Genomic DNA, 16,856 nt, shown 5'->3' on the forward strand with positions numbered 1-16,856 from the left:
GGGTCTGGGTCTGCATGTAATCTTTTCTTTGTCCTTCCTCTATCAGATACCAAGTACAAGATGGGGCAATTTTGGGAAATTCAGCCACATTTTCAGCTGCAACTGTGGCAGTTTGCAATATTGGCAGGTCACAGTTAAATAGTGAAGTTAATTGAGGGCATTTGGATTGCACTGCAAATAGTATTAATCATTCATTTAGCAACTCTCTTAAGTATGTGTATGTGTCTCTCGTGCCTCTAAACATAACACTCCAACACGCCTCCAATGGCAGGAGGTTGTCTAGAAGTCTGAAACAGTTTGTTAGTCACTATGATTAATATGCAGCTTTTCATCACCTTTTACCATTCCCATTTCCATTCAAATGTCAAGCACATCTAAATAAGCTCTCTGCACCTTCACATGGAAATGCATTCCCCTTTTTTTCCAAGCAGAAAGCACTGTGTGTGTGTGTGTGTGTGTGTGTGTGTCTGTGTGTGTGTGTGTGTCTGTGTGCATACATGTGAGGGGGCAAGCGAGGCTATGGCTATTTTCCCCATCTTGAGAAGACATCAGACTTAGTTATGGCAATTTCATCATATACATAGCTGCTCTCTCAATGAGTTATATAGTGAGTCTAGTCTATGTGTGTGTGTGTGTGTGTGTGTGTGAGAGAGTATGAGAGTATGAGAGAGAAAGAGAGACAGACAGAGAAAGAGAGAGACAGAGAGAGAGAGAGAGAAAGACAGACTTCCACTAGTCCATCTGTTAGAAATACACATCATGCACCAGTGAGCCTCTCATATTTATTTACTCATGTATAAAGTCACCGGAACAGGCTGTGGGCTTAGAGGACACATTTTCCTGCATCAACACATGGCTGTAGGTAAACAACGACAGGTAAGAGAGCTAAAAGGAGATGTTGTGGAATCCAACAGAGCAGAATGGCAAAGGGAAGCAACTACTCATTGAAAGGCTAGACTTTTTCAAAAGATGGATTAGTACTATTTTGGCACTATTTACATAATCCAGAATGTGATGAAAGAAGGAAAAGGCTACCTTTGACAACACATGCTGGGGGGAAAAAAAGTTCAGGATGATTCACATTTATCGTTACTGACACTGACAAGTAATTAACTTCAAAGAACGTTGCTAACAGTGACTGCAGTCCAGTACCCTGCTTGTTTTGTTCCCTGAGTGACAATACAGTCTGACATGAATGCTACGGCTTTCCTGAGTATCTCTACACAGCACAGAGCACAGCTGTCTTCACTAGCTGACAGTCAGAGAAGGACATGATTTCTGAGAGATTAGACACTATGAGAGAGAATGAGAAGTGGAGAAAGGAAGAGAGGATAAGAGAAGGATGCTCTTTAAAAGCCCAGTGCAGATGCTCAGCAGGAGGTATAATGGATAGATAAAGGTTAAAAAAAAAGAGAGAGAAGGAATTCACCATTCAGACATAATCAGTGTCAGTGATTTTCCCTATCTTCCTGTCTGTCATACTGATTTCAGCCCCTCCACCCTCTCCCTTTTGTCTGTCCTTTCAGTCTCGCTTCTCACACTAGACCACAGACGCCTGTTGTTCCTGCCGACCCCGGTTGGTCGGTCATCAGCTCTGGGTGTCACAGATGGCGGAGAAAAGCCACCTCTGGGTGCCATGATGGACAGCATCACTGGCTGGTTCTCCCTTGAGGGTGGGCTACACCCTTCCTCAATGCACCTGTCAGATGACGAGTCCAATGTCCTTCAGCTGGAATCGCTATGGCAGAACTAGCCACCAGAGTCCAACAGAGATGGCTGGGTCAAGGCCAGTCACCTCCGAGGCCCTGCCAGGAATGATGAGGTTATGAGTCTGGCCCTTGAGGTTGCCGAATGCATTAGTTTATTGAGGTAGGCATTAGGAGTTGGCAGCAGTCTGGACGGAAGGCTTATAAAAGAGAGCAGTGAAGGCACCGCTTCTATGGGCTGCGCAGAAGAGGGATTATTGGGCTGGATACAGAGAGAAGGAGAGCGGCCCATTTTAACAGCCGCTGGTTCACTGCCAGGCAACGGTCACAGTAAAGTAGCTCCCTTCCCCTGGTGCCACAGCCATGCTTGAGGGTGCTTTATGCAAGTGTAATGAGATGGACCTCAAATGTATGACACATACACACACTCACCCAGTTCAGCTCAGGGAGGACTGTCCAAGGGATTCAGCCACTCAAAAGGTCAGAGGGTACTCATACAAACATATACATACAAAATGGAGGACATTATATGTCTGTCACAACTACCCCCCCCCCCCCCCCCCCCCCCCAATAAACCGATAAACCAATGAATAACAGCTGAAAGCACAGAGCATGTAATACAGATATGATACAGCTTTGGACATATTATTTTCTGTTATATACAATGCCCAACAATATACAGAATGCCACAGACATGCCCTTAGTCCAGCAGCCCTTAAGAGAATACACTACTAGCACAATACTTGTTGATATACTACACTTATTCAGAGCCCATTCTAAATGAAGATCTCAGAAAACCAACAGAGGACAACCTCACCACGTCAAACCTCATTTGTCCATAAAAGGATCCATCTCAGACTTACAGGTCTATGTCTGGCTGTGCCTAATCTAATTATTGGCAAGTAGACATCTGTTGCCAGATGGGACCACAGATATATGAAGTGGCAAAATGTCAAGGCCGCTGAGACTAAGATATTCATGCAACACATATAATACCGCAACGAACATGTGCATGTGCATGTACACGTACACGTACACGTACACGTACACACACACACACACACACACACACACACACACACACGCATACAAACCAAAAAGTTATTCTGAGACATACAAAAAATGAGTGCATTGAGAACAGAAAAAATAAATAAAATCGACCTCATTGAGATAATAGCTTCATTGCAAGTTGACAGCATACAATTTGGCCTGATATCAAAGCATCAGGCCAACAATATGCCAAAGTATAAGGGCTATTTCCAAAGAGGAAGTGGCTGGTGTGATGATGCAAGGTCTGGCATGGTCACTCACAGCCCAATGAATAGCCAGTGGAGGCCTGAGGAGGAGGATACTAAGGTTCCACAAAGAGCAATAATGGAGCTCCTGTCCCTTGCAGCAAACCGCCATTACCCCAATTAAGTCCTGTAAGTGACTGGCTGATTCAATTGGAGTTGACTGGTGGCGTCTCTCCCTAAAAACCCCTTCCCTCCCGGCCAGGTCATTTGAATCCACCATTAAAACTACCCTCTTAGAGCAGTTCATGTATCACAGCTCAGTCAGCGTTTCATTTTGGTCTTTGCCTTTTCGCCCTAGACAGTTATTTGCATTTATGTTGGCGAACGGATGTTTGGAGACAGGGGGCACTGCACTCAGTCAAAGTCATTAGCAAAGGCCAAGATTGCCCAGCTAATGCAATTTAAGGTCTCAAACACAATCCAGCTTGATTGGTTATGGAAAACAATGAGGGGTGCTATAGAGCATAATCTGTTGTGCGCAATTCACATTTCATACAGTAATGCAATATTAATTTATTTCTATTAGAAATATTAACACATAATTTGTGGACAAGTGCCACTGAGCCATGTGTCATTGAGGGGATCATTATGACTTAGAAGTCTTCATGGTCACCATGCCTCAGTTTGGCTCCAGGCTCACACTAACAAACAACAATTGCGCGGCAATAAGTATAGCATGTGTCTGTTTGTCCCCTGCCCTAATGTACTGTGCACATGCCCTGACTGTGAAAACAGGTAACAAAATGCTAGCCCTGTATACACTCCAAAATCAAAACTGTATTGTTGAGATATTGAATCTTTCCCAGTGTACAGTTCTTCCTCACTCAGCCCAGACCAAACCACCCTGGAGTTATGACCAACCTGACAACAACCTCAAGAGTTATTTCCCACCGTACCAGCATTCCCCTTCCCTCAAAGACATCGTTTCATATTTTTAGCTTGTTATAAATAAAATCTTATATATAAACCTTACAGTTCACTTGCATCTCACAGAATAGCAAGTGAATACTTTATGTTATCTAGCAGCTAAAAGGCTGGACTGCTTGGACAAAATAATCCCCAACTCGTCAGATTTGTGAGTAGAGAAAATATTTTCTGAAATATGAATATTTGTGTGGATAAGATTGAGACTAATCTTTAACATCAACCTACTGATGCAGGCTGCTAGTTCCCTCACTTATATGCATGCTGTTGCGCTATACTGTAAAGCTATACAAGAAGGGCTACCCATACACAAAAGTATATTGTTTAAGGGCTGAAACAGCAATACCATTTCCTGTTATTGATGTGTGGACTAGATCTGATTGTATTCCCTTACTCAGCAGACATGAAACTTTAAACTATGATATTCTTAAGGGCACGGCTGATGTAGACGTATAAAAGTTTCAGTACAATGCATATTACTTGAATAAAATTAAATTTAAACAGGTTGCTTGTGCCATTAAGTAAATTAGATATGTGTCAGATATATGCATGGGTTACATCTGCAGAAATGGAGTAGAGCAAAGTAAAAAAAAAAGGTTGGCATCTCAGGGCCTAGGAGTCCTTTATCCCTCTTGGTCAATGAATTGCATCTGTGCAGAATACATCATCTGTCAGCTACGATTTCATATCAGGCAAGGCATATCTATCAATGACAAAGCACGGTTTGGTAGGGCTGCTGTATCGTTAAATTGCACTTTAATTAAATTAGGCCAGCTAATTATGAGGGTTTAAATCAATCATAGAGTCAATAACAAAATGTGGAGCATGCCTGGTCTAAAAAGGCTCGGTGCTCATCAATAACCACAGACAGGACTTAGAATGTTCTTTCATGGAAACCCAAGGGTTTAAAAGAGTATAAATTATTGACAATTAGTTTCCCACAATCATGCCTTTGTCTAAGGCCACTACTACACGGTCCTTAAACAAGTGGTGTGGGGTGGGGTCACGGAAAACAGAATCCATATTGTTTGCAAAAGTATTCTGTTTTCTACTGATGGAAAAACAGAAAAACTGAAAACAAATAGAGAGAAATCATACAGAAAAACAAACACATTGTCCTCTGAGAAAAAATAATATTCAGATTGCAAAACAAGGTGCTGTCACAAGTGAGAGTTAGCACATTCCATTTTTTTTTCAGGAGTTAGTTTTGCTGATCTTTCCTTTACTAAAACCCTGCTCAATTTCTAACTTTTAAGTCCGAGTACCTCTGTGAGTCTGGGGCTTTTGTGGAGTGTAATGTAGGTCTTGAACAAAGGCACGATGGGGCTGCATGCTGGTTCTCACAGATAAATCTTCATTTATAGGTAATGGATAGGGAGGACCATTGTCTTCACGCCATATGGCACTATTAATCTATCTTTGTGTCAGGATGAAGGTCATTGATTATATTCATGATTACTAAAAGAAACAAAACCATTTGTTTTTGCTGAAAATAATGATATAAGATGCAAAACCAAACAGGGATGCAGATGATGAAATATTGAGGCAAACATTTGTTTCTTTTTTGTTAATCAATGACAGCAGATGGTAAGACGTTTTTAGACATCCTTTCAACCTAAAAGCAACTAGAATTAAACGGATTACAAATCTTTTTTTACACAGAAGGGACATAAAAGCCAACTGAGGTTGACCTGCTTTGGCCTTGAAGTGAATTGTACACAACACCACAATATCACCAAACTGAAATACAAACATTCCCAAATTGTAATTATCCTCAAAGTGTTCTATATTCTCAAAGCAACCCTTTAAACGCTCATAAAAGCGATGTTTAATCTCAGTGTAACACATGCTGAATCATATTAGCAATGCTCACAGATTACATAAATTTGAAATACATGTATTGACAACCATAAATTTCCCTTAAATACACACACATACATTTGCAACGTCTTTGTTTCTATGTAGCAGTCAACCATCCATCCTAAAAGCATGAAAACACATGAATCAGCTGGAGAAACAATGAACAGAATGTCCTTTACGAAGAAAATAAGAAAATGTTTATAGCCAAATAAATTGGCAGAAAGAGCAAAGGTGGAAAATAAAGGTGTGGGCATTGGCTCCAGCGTCACCTCCTCAGTCAGTAATTAACACACTACAGAAGCGACAAAAAACTCCATCTCATCATTGTCGCTAAATGAGGTGTTTCAGGAGGTAGACACTTCACATTCAGCCATGAATTATTGAACAGGACTATGAAGCAGCAGCTCTCTGACGGCTCATTACAAAGCATGCACTGGCCTTTCTCAGATTAGCCATTGTTTGCTGTGCCGAGTTCTATGGCTTTATTTCCCAGAAGCACCTTTCAACCGTGTGCGTTTGTTTCAAATACAAGACTGAGAAGAAGTATTTAGAGGCTTATGTCTCCGGTCTTGGACCCAGTGAGTGTGGGGAGAATTGTAATGAAATGAACATCTGGGGCTACTTGATCATACCATGCACCCACAACAAAAATAACATCCAAGACATAATTAATTCAAATGTAAAAAAGGAAAACTGCTCTTCTGTTCTTTTGGGTAACATTATCTGTATGAATGTGTCTTGTAATGGCCTAGGTTACAAAGCAGTTGCATGAACATTTAGCCGATTCACATTTGATTAAGTAACACATATGGATGTGATACAGATTGGATAATGTCCAATGTCCCAAACTTTTTTTTCCATTTAGCAAGACACTGGAGAGACAGTTATCTATGCAATGCAGGAGAACCACATCAGAAGTGCATCACATGTATTGTGTAGTGTTTACATTTAAGTTTAAGGCATTTGGCATATGCTTTTGTTCAAGCATAAACAGAGCTTTTGTGTTCCACCAGTCCAAATTTGCATGCAACTTTGATCAATATAGATATAGAAATGCAAGGCATAAACTCACTTCTTTCTTTGAGACAAAAAATACGTTTTCAAAAGGTCCAGAACAAGAAAATCAAACTTGTTAACAAACTCCGTCTTCATTTTACATTAAATATCCTATCGTAGGGCCACTGCAAATATCATCACCATCATTCCACACCCACATCCGAAGGGTGTTTATCTGCTGCGAGACTAGGAACCATTTCAATTACACATCCCAGACCTCACCGAGCACTGCACTCAGCACCACACAACAGAAACACTCTAGAGGAAACATAACAGTAAAACCCACTTTAGGCCGAAAACAAAGAAAGGAAAAGGCTGCTCGATTTTGTAATTCTGCTCAGAGAGTACTCTGGTCTTTTTTCATGGTCTTGTAGAATAAACATGTCTCATTGCGCCTCTTCCTTTTCCATACAAAGGTCAGTGATACACTGTCAGATTATGCACGTCACCTATTTTTAGAACCATCAGACATGGACATCAGTCAGGTTCACCAGGGCAGTCAACCAAGACCTCCAACGGTTGCCTTTGCCATCCATCGATGCAAAGGTGCTGCCAAATGACTGCTCATGAAATTCAAACTAGGTCACAGGAGAGGAGCACACAACCCCCTTAAGTCAGAAGGTATCCACTGTGTTCTTGTGTGTACTCAAATGGCAACAGAACCCATGCTTCTTACCTGGGAGAACCACACATGTACATATGCATGCCTTCACAAGAAATAAGTAACATGACTTGACTAAAGTAAAGTAACTTGACTCTGTAAAAAAGTCCCTTTCAAAATAGCATTAGGAAAACCTGTTTAGAGCAGTCTCTACTCTATGAAGCTCTCTGTGAACTTCTGAAAATAAGAGGAGAGTGTGTAATGAACATTCAAAGTTGTGCCAGGGTTTGCCTGCAACTAAAACAGAAGTAAAGACTATCAACCTCAAAACATTTGCCTAGATTTCTGCTTTACCTCCTTAGAACATCTTAGACCATGTTCCACAATGTGAATAACCATCACTGATTATGCCTTAGCAGTAAGAGAGAGAGAGAGAGAGAGAGAGAGAGAGTGTGTGTGTGTGTGTGTGTGTGTTAAATGAGGGAGAGAGAAAATAGGGTGTTGTATAAAAGAGGAAGCAGTAGGCTACACAGTAGGTGGGGAAAGGTGAAAAAAAAAATCAAATAAATAGAAATGAATAATTCAAAGGTCTGGGAAATCAGATGGTGTCAATCAGAGAAGGGCCATCTTCCGCCTGGTTGGGTGCCTGTAAGCGCTTTAGACTAATAGATGCAGAAGAATACAAAGTTATTAGCTTCCATATATTTGTGTTCCATGTTCTACTCCATTTGAGCCCAGCAATCTATGCCCTCTTATCCCATTGTGAATGCTTAATTGCATCCAGGTGTGGATCACTTAGGGAGAGAGAGCACTTGCAGAGTGAGTGAAGAGAGACATAACTCAAGGCTGAGAAAAGCGACAAGCCGAATTAAAGCAGCACATTCAACAAGTAAGTTCCTTTCAGAAAGGCAAAATAAAAGGAACAGTGTTAAATGGTTACTACTCTAAAGCATGGTCAGTCTTTCAGCAATGAGGCTTTTGTAAAGTTTCACATAGATCTTCTTAAATCATTGCTAAAACTTAGATGTGAATGCTTTGGAAATTATGCTGTCTTAATGTCGTTTTTGGCATCATGATAACATCATTTGCCCGTCATTTGCGTTCACTGGGGCTGGAGGTGTCTTCAGCACACTTTAGGTTCTCAGTACTCCTGGTCCTCTTATTCCCAGAAGTCATTACAGTCTAAGGCTGAGGTGCCCATGCTCCCTATGATTTGTGGGTAATGAGCTGGTACCTCTGCCCGTGTTCAATTATTCTCATCGAGAGAATGATTTCTCACTCCACAGAGCGAATAAGCAAATGAAGGAAAGCACACACTCCCTAATTCTAATCAGGCTTTAACTCGTTCGTAATCTATGGAGAGGGGAAAAAAAGAAATACACATGCATATGAAATGTAACTAGTCCAGTAATGGGAATAGTCCAGAAGTGAGTTCATCAGATGAAGAGGTGGATGACACAACAGACAACTCAGAGACACATGAAGATGAAGAGGGCAGACAAAAAAGTGACTTGTGTCTGTTTTGAAGATTCTTCAGTGGCTGAGTATTTCAGTGTGAGAAAGGACACCGGGAAACGTAAGGCTGGATGATCCTCAAAGCAGCACAGAGGACGATTAGCTGTGGATAATGCACTTGGTTGGTTGCCTTCTGAGAGACCCCACTGGAGGAGGAGAGCCTGCCAGAAAGACAGCCTGGAAAGAAGCGAGCTGATGGGGAACAGGTGAAGAACAAAAAGGAAAAAATAAATGTCAAAAGAGGAGACCCAAGGTCTAACTAAAACCAAGGAGCAGGACCGGAGCACACAACGCTTTAAGTGATTTTTATTAGCCTAGTGCAAACCGACTGACATTTTGACGCCCATCATCTTTCATTAGCCTAGTGCAAACCGACTAACATTTGGGGTAGCTGTGGCCTACTGGTTAGCACTTCGGACCTGTAACCGGAGGGTTGCCGGTTCGAACCCCGACCAGTAGGCACGGCTGAAGTGCCCTTGAGCAAGGCACCTAACCCCTTGATGCACCTGCCTGCATCAACCCCCGAGCGCCGCTGTTGATGTAGGCAGCTCACTGCGCCGGGATTAGTGTGTGTTTCACCTCACTGTGTGTACACTGTGTGTACACTGTGTGCTGTGTGTGTTTCACTAATTCACGGATTGGGATAAATGCAGAGACCAAATTTCCCTCACGGGATCAAAAGAGTATATATACTTATACTATACATTTTGACGCCCAGCGTCTTCTTCAGAGTCGAACGAAAAAATAAACGTGTTGACTTGAGATGTTTCTAAAAGCATCTCTATGACATACAATCATTGTTTAACAATGTATGCTTAACTATTCCCGGTGAACAGGAGAAGAGAGCATTTAGAAAAGACCCCACTGACTATTGATGACATGATGGTAAACAAATGCTAAAGAAAGCATTAGCATTAGCCTAAAACTAGAGAAAGTTCTCTTTCTCTGTCCATCTTCTACATACATCTCTCTCACAAAAAACAGACACACTCACACAAACACTCTTTTCTTTCCCAGTCTTGTTAAGAGCTGCCAAAATTAAGCCATGCTTGACTGTGAAATTAATGTCTGCAAGAAACAAGCAACATGGTCGTTCATTCTCCTGTGCAAACGAGATAAGGGAGGTGGCTCACGACTGGCTGTGCTGTTGTCTTGGCTTGGAAAAAGGAAAACCAGAGAGCTGCAAGAATCATTTCTGCTTCCGGGAATGGCTGAGAGGCCAAAGCAGCAAAAATGTGTGCAGGAAAGATCTAAGAACACTTTCTCTTCTGCTCTGCCTCCATTGTCTAAGACTCCTTTGATTGTTTTGCCAGTATGACAAACCAAATGAAAGTCCTTCTATTAAACCAAATCCGCCTTCTAGATTTGCTAAAAAAACAGATGGACACACAAACATAGAAAAAAGTCTCTCTCTCTCTCTGTGTGTGTGTGTGTGTGTGTGTGTGTGTGTGTGTGTGTGTGTGTGTGTGTGAGTATGAGTGTGAGTGTGAGTGTGAGTGTGTGTGTTGTGCATGTGTGAGTGTGTGTGTGTGTGTGTGTGTGTGTGTGTGTGTGTGTGTGTGTGTGTGTGTGTGTGTGTGTGTGTGTGTGTGTGTGTGTGAGTGTGAGTGTGAGTGTGTGTGTTGTGCATGTGTGTGCATGTGTGTGTACATGCTCCTCTATGCTTCTAACCTAGGGTCACTTCTTCAACCACATCATGAAGGAGAAACAGGAAGAGAGAGAGACTGCATGAATGAGGGAGTGCCACAAACCAATGATAAGAGATGACAATAAGACTAATGCAACACACAGCAGTCAAGTGGTGTGTGGACTTGTGATCATGACAAAGACAGGGATAGTGTGCTTGAGAGATTATCTAACATCATCCACATATTCAATAAGAACAATAAGAGGAGGGAATGTTAGACTTCAGACTTGACTGTTGTGACTGGACAGTCGGCACTGTGAGATTGCCACAGAGATGGTGAAGAGCCAGAGGTGTAAGAGAACTGTAAGAGAAGCTGAGGAACTAGACCCAGAATCCATTTGTCACTGGTCAACAAAGATCAACAAGCATATCATAAAATATCCCTGAAATTCATAACATTAATGTTACATGATCTAGAGTCAGTGCTGCAGAGGTTACGATAGATTTTTTTTGACTGGACAAAATGTTAGTTGATATTCCAAAATGCGGGCATTCAGAAAATCTACTAGACATAAGTTTAAATAGGCCTATAATTGTGGGCAGACTTATGTGAGTTTAAAAACAGGCATGATATCGCTGTTTGTATAAGCTAATTGCTGTGCGATCACAGCCCCTTCCCACAGTCCTGGTAATAGATTAGTAACAGCTATGATGAACTGCCCTGCAGGTTTGTATGAGGGTGGGTACAGACCCTTACTGAACATTTTAGATGGGTGGCTGTGATATGGATTTCCCCACTAAAATAGTCTAAAATAGTCAAAAAAATAACTTAAAAATTATGCTGAATAAATTAACGTTGTTGCAATGCAACTGCATTAATTCCTACAGTACTCCAATCATTCCTGTTTACTTGCAGGGTGACTTCATAGAATGAAAGTACTCTGCTGCTTGTATAAAGTTGAAATAAAAAGCAAACCTTTTACAAGTTTGTATTAAGTTGTCTTGGTAACATATACTATATGTTGTGCAATGTAAGCCTATTAAATACACTATAAATGAATTAATTAATTTAGCATATTTTCCATCGGACATCTTTTTAGATCCAAACACACAGGCACTCTCCATTAGGTATTGCTAAGGTGTACAGTTTTAAACATTTGGTATCAACTTAAATTCCTCCCTTCCCTCCTGTCTTCTCCACTAGGCCCAGGCAGTAGCGAGGGGAGCGTGAGCAGGCCACTCCAGCTCTGGTTAATGGACTAGAACTGTTCCAGCTCACTGCGTGGTCCTCACAGCAGAGCCCTGCTGCTCCTTGAACGAAAGAACACTCATCTGACAGGTGCAAGGGGAGTGAGGGTGGAGGGAGGTGGAAACAGGGCTGAATTGACGCTATGGTAAAAGGGGAAAGGAGAAGAGCAAGTGCTGACCACACACACATACACAGAAGCACACAGACAGACATACAGATACACACAACAGACATGCACAATTCTGTACACATAGAGACAGAAAGAGAGACAGAGAGAGAGAGAGAGAGAGAGAGAGAGAGAGAGACAAATATAGACAGAAATGGAAAATTGTAAAGCACAACAGTAAATGTCTCACTCACCATCACAGCTACACAGATCATGTCCTGTATGCCCTTTTATGTCCTATTATGGCTTCAGGAGTTGTAGTCTAAACCTAGTACGGTAGCTCCCTAAAAGATGCAAAAATCCATGCAAAAGAACTGACAACCCAGCAAACACATATACAAGCTTTCTAACTGGTGTGTCTGTCATTTGCATGACCATATATCATCAAAATCAGCAGTTTTTCTCTTCTGTGTTTTTTTTGTTTTTTTTGTATTATTATTTTACACACACCACCACAATCTTCTGAATTAATGACCACATGATGGACAGACCACAGTTTGGGCGACTAGGGGGAGAGAGCTATCGGCACAGGAGCACGGCTGGGTACTGTGCTCTCACCTCTCCCCTTCACACTGAATACGTCAGACTTCCAGAACAACAAACTTCGGCCCGGTTACCTTCATATATATATATATATATATATATATATATATATATATATATATATAGACAGACATTTGCACAGTTACAGTAATTTTTTTCTTTGTTTTTCAATTATTTTTGTTTATGAGCAATCAAAAGAGAGAGAGAGAGAGAGAGGAGAGAGAGAAAAGAAAAGGAGATAAAGTGAGAGGGAGAGGTAGGGAGCAAGGCCTGGCCCCTAGTGCACTGCCATTTACACTGTGAATAATCATACCATGGAGAGGACACACACAGACTTGTGGACAAAGATGCACACAAAACACACACAAGCGTGCGCACACACGCACACGCACACACACAGTAGGGCACCAGAATAACCTTTCAACTGAATCCAGGCTCAACAGTGTACACACAGCAGCACCTACTGGCCAGGTCTATTTTTTTATGGCACAAGGGAAAGAATATGAGTGAGGAATTGCTGTGTATTTCCGTATCAATGTGTGTGTGTGTGTGTGTGCACATTTGTGTGTTTCTTGTGTGTTTTGTGTGTGCCTGCGTGCGTGCGTGCGTGTGTGTGTGTGTGTGTGTATGTGTGTGTGTACATTTGTGTGTGTGTGTGTGTGTGTGTGTGTGTGTGTGTGTGTGTGTGTGTGTGTGTGTGTGTGTGTGTGTGTGTGTGTGCGTGTGTGTGTGTGTGTTTTAAAGAGGCACCGGGAGGGCAAATAAGAAGCCTGGGAGAAAGGCACAAAAGACAAGTGAAGACAAGAGTGCAAGTACAGACTGTTCTTCATTTACAAATAAAGAAACACTCCATGGTTTACATACATCTATATAATGCTTTCTTTTCTCTGTCACTCACTTTCTTATGTGTTATTATAGGTGAAGTCTCTTCAGACAGAAAATATAGATTTCAGAACAGTGGAACAGTTGATGTTGTGTGAAAAAGAGGGAGGGAAGAACATCAAACGCAAACAACAAAATGCAGCAAAGAAAAGAAAGGTCACCTGCACCGAGGTCCACTGAAACAGTGATTACGATTTTTAGCTACTTCAGCCCTTTCCATTTCACTAGGCAAAATATGCCAGGGGCATGCCAAAGGCACACACACATAAACACACACACACACATACTGTACACACACACACATACTGTACACACACACACACACACACACACACACACACACACACATAAACACACACACACACACACACACACATAAACACACACACACATACATACTGTACACACACACACACACACACACTCCTCACAAGTGTCTTAAAACTTAAGGTCAGTTTGACCAGTGGACCTCCTATTTCCCAGTGATGTAGCTCCAAACCTTACCTGCATAATACTAATGCATAATACTAAACAAAGATGATCATCAATGCAAATCGAACAGAGGGAGCAAATTAATCATTTACCTTTGCTCGTACTTGCACCTCTAGTGAAATTAGCTTTGCATCGTTCTTGTTTCTTCCCCTTACTTTCAGGCATCAACCTTTTAACCATTGAAAACGCCGGAACACCTTTTCCCTCTTCTCTTTCCTTTTCTTCTACCACTTCAAGAACTTCTGACAAAAAGATACTGAGCTCACAGAGGTAAGCATTCTCTTTTCATTTACCAGGAATTAGACAGACAGCAGAGACAAGGTGCTCAGTTTATCTACAAAGCACAGAAAAGGCACCCTGCTTGATCAAAGTGTCTTTTCTTCCTTTTTCTGAGCTACCTACTGATGCAATACTTGCTCCAACGAACTAGTTGGTTAAAAAAAACTTCTGCAAAAATTGCTACTAGTGATAGTCATCCTGTTTGGCAACACCACATAAGGATTATTGACCAATTCATGAAGTTCGCTAAATCTCCTTGGTCACCATGGAGATCCACAGGGACCTTCCTGTGACTTGTTGACAGAACTGTGTATAGGTCTGGTGAAGGATGTTAGATTTTATCATAACGTGGGATCGAGTTTAATGACAAGCGTTTATCAAAAGGCTAACAATCATTCAATCTGACATTTATGGGTCAATAAATAGAAGTCTTTAGAGTGCCACTTTGATGAAGGGGAACTGGCAAACGGGTGAGTTAATGGGTGCGTTAGACTTCACTGAGACCTGAGCAGAACAATTGTCAGCTACCTTGATGCAGTGCAAGATGTCACTTTGGATTAAAATCATGAAAGTGAAAGGTGTTGCCAGTTTTTAGAATATATAACAGTTTTCCACTTGCTGCTAGGCCAGGTCTTTCAGATGACAGATGTGATATGATCCTGAAATAAAATCACTTTTTTACAAAATCACTAGTTAATTTGTCATCACAATGTCAGATTTTGTTGCTATGATTGTCTCAGAACACATATATTCTAGGATACCCCCATAAATGAACATGCTTTGGAAAGTGTCCTACATACATTAGACGTTCTTTTACCATAGTGTAAGAGTGCACATCTGAAACTAGCAATTCTGGTAAAACCCTAGCAGATATGTGTTCCCTTGCAGATATGTGTGTACCATCATGCACTTTGAAATTACCGAGAGTGAGTGAGAGAGTGAGAGAGAGATAAGCTGTCCATGCATCATAAACTATAGGTTTCTTCTCATGCCAAAAAAGCTTACTGAATTCAATTGGAACTGAACTAAAATTAAATGAATTGATTTGAACTGGATGTAATTTATCTGAATTAGAATGACTGAGAGATGAAAAATATAGAGAGCGAGAGAGAGAGAGAAAGAGAGAGAATGAGTGCAAGAAAAACACAATGGCGTGCTTGATCAACTTGACCATGAACCTAACCATTCAGAAGAAAGAAATGGGAGAGAATGTTCCATCTCTAGAGCAACCAGGCAGCGCCATTTCTAATTCATACTCAGAGTGGTTGGAAGGGATTAAAAATGCATCACACAGAAGCACTAAAGAGGTGCGAGTACAAGTCTGCCCCTGCGACAAAAATGGCACTTCACCCAACCCATTTACCAGTTAACCACGCTAAAGGCACGGGACCACTGCTACCTGTCACATCTCCATCAAGGAACACAGGGAGAGTTCAGCGAGAGGGCTTCGGCATGTGAAAGAACTTTTTTGGTTTTGAAAAACTATTCAAACTTTGCCCTTCCATGAAATGAAAATGGGGACTAAGAATAAGTGATTCAATGATCAATCATTAATGAAAAAAGAATCAGAATTATATAGAGTAGGTTATATCATGTGACATACATATCGCCTGTATATTGAGTGTGTTTGGACTTGTGTCCTCATTATGTTGTGCACAGCCTAGGATAACTGTCCATCATCAAGACTTTATTTGAGCAATAACTTTAAGAGGTAAGGAACATAACCAAGGTCACATGAGCAAAGAGCCGTTTTTTAACTGTGTGTATGTTGCAGGTGTGTGTGTGCCTAAGTGTATATGCTCATTATCATCATCACAGCTCCTGCAGATTGTGGCAGTGTGATATCTTAATCGGGGCATGATGAGGTATTTTTATCTGCTGCACTGGTATCAAAGGAACACCTACATACCTTTAACACACTGTAAGAAATTAATCCTGCCGAATTGTATGAGTGATATAATTCCTCCAACCAAGATAAAGTTTTGGCAGGCCAGATGGTTTGGCGAGGTGGGTGGTTTGGCCAGGTGGGGTGTGAAACATCAACGATCATAGAATGGGTTTTATTTGGGGGTAAGCCATTGAAAACCATCCCAGCCAAAGGTGTGAGGTTAACTGAATTATCATATACATAGGACAAAAGGCTATCTGGGTAGAAGCCAGATTAATTTGCATTGAGACCAGCATATAATGAGTTGCTAACTTTTAGTGAGTTCATTGAGACAGGACGAAGTAGTTCACCCAGACAGGACGAAGGAGAGAGAACTCCAGAGAATATGCCGAGAGCAGGTATAGGTTGCACCTTTGTGAATTTTTGTGAACTTTTCTATCATTTTACACTGGAATAAACCACTTTGACTTGACTTAATGCAACTTCTATTTCATCTGTTTGCATCGTAACATTTGTGACATTGTTTTGGTATACATCAATAACCAATCGTACCTTGAAGTACTGAACAAACATGCCGAAAAGATACAGACAAAAAACGTATTGAGACTCATAAGATCTGTGAATTGAAGTATGGCAACCCCTGTGTGCATGTGTGTTTGCAGGTGTAACAGCTTGAAAGGGGTCAAGCTAAGCCATAAAAATGTTTGGACTCCAAATCCATTACACCGTCAAACTGTGTGTGTGAGGGCGGTATGGCTGTAAGAGAGAGAGAG

General features: G+C 41.3%; 1 protein-coding gene across 5 annotated transcripts in view; it reads right to left on the reverse strand.

Annotated features, from left to right (window-relative positions):
- The window catches only part of LOC121688002 (partitioning defective 3 homolog), a 291,825-nt gene that overhangs the window by 165,451 nt on the left and 109,518 nt on the right, over positions 1–16,856 (reverse strand). The gene's annotated exons all lie outside the window — the stretch shown is intronic.

This window comes from Alosa sapidissima, chromosome 17, assembly GCF_018492685.1.
Source record: "Alosa sapidissima isolate fAloSap1 chromosome 17, fAloSap1.pri, whole genome shotgun sequence".
Classification (NCBI taxonomy): domain Eukaryota; kingdom Metazoa; phylum Chordata; class Actinopteri; order Clupeiformes; family Clupeidae; genus Alosa; species Alosa sapidissima.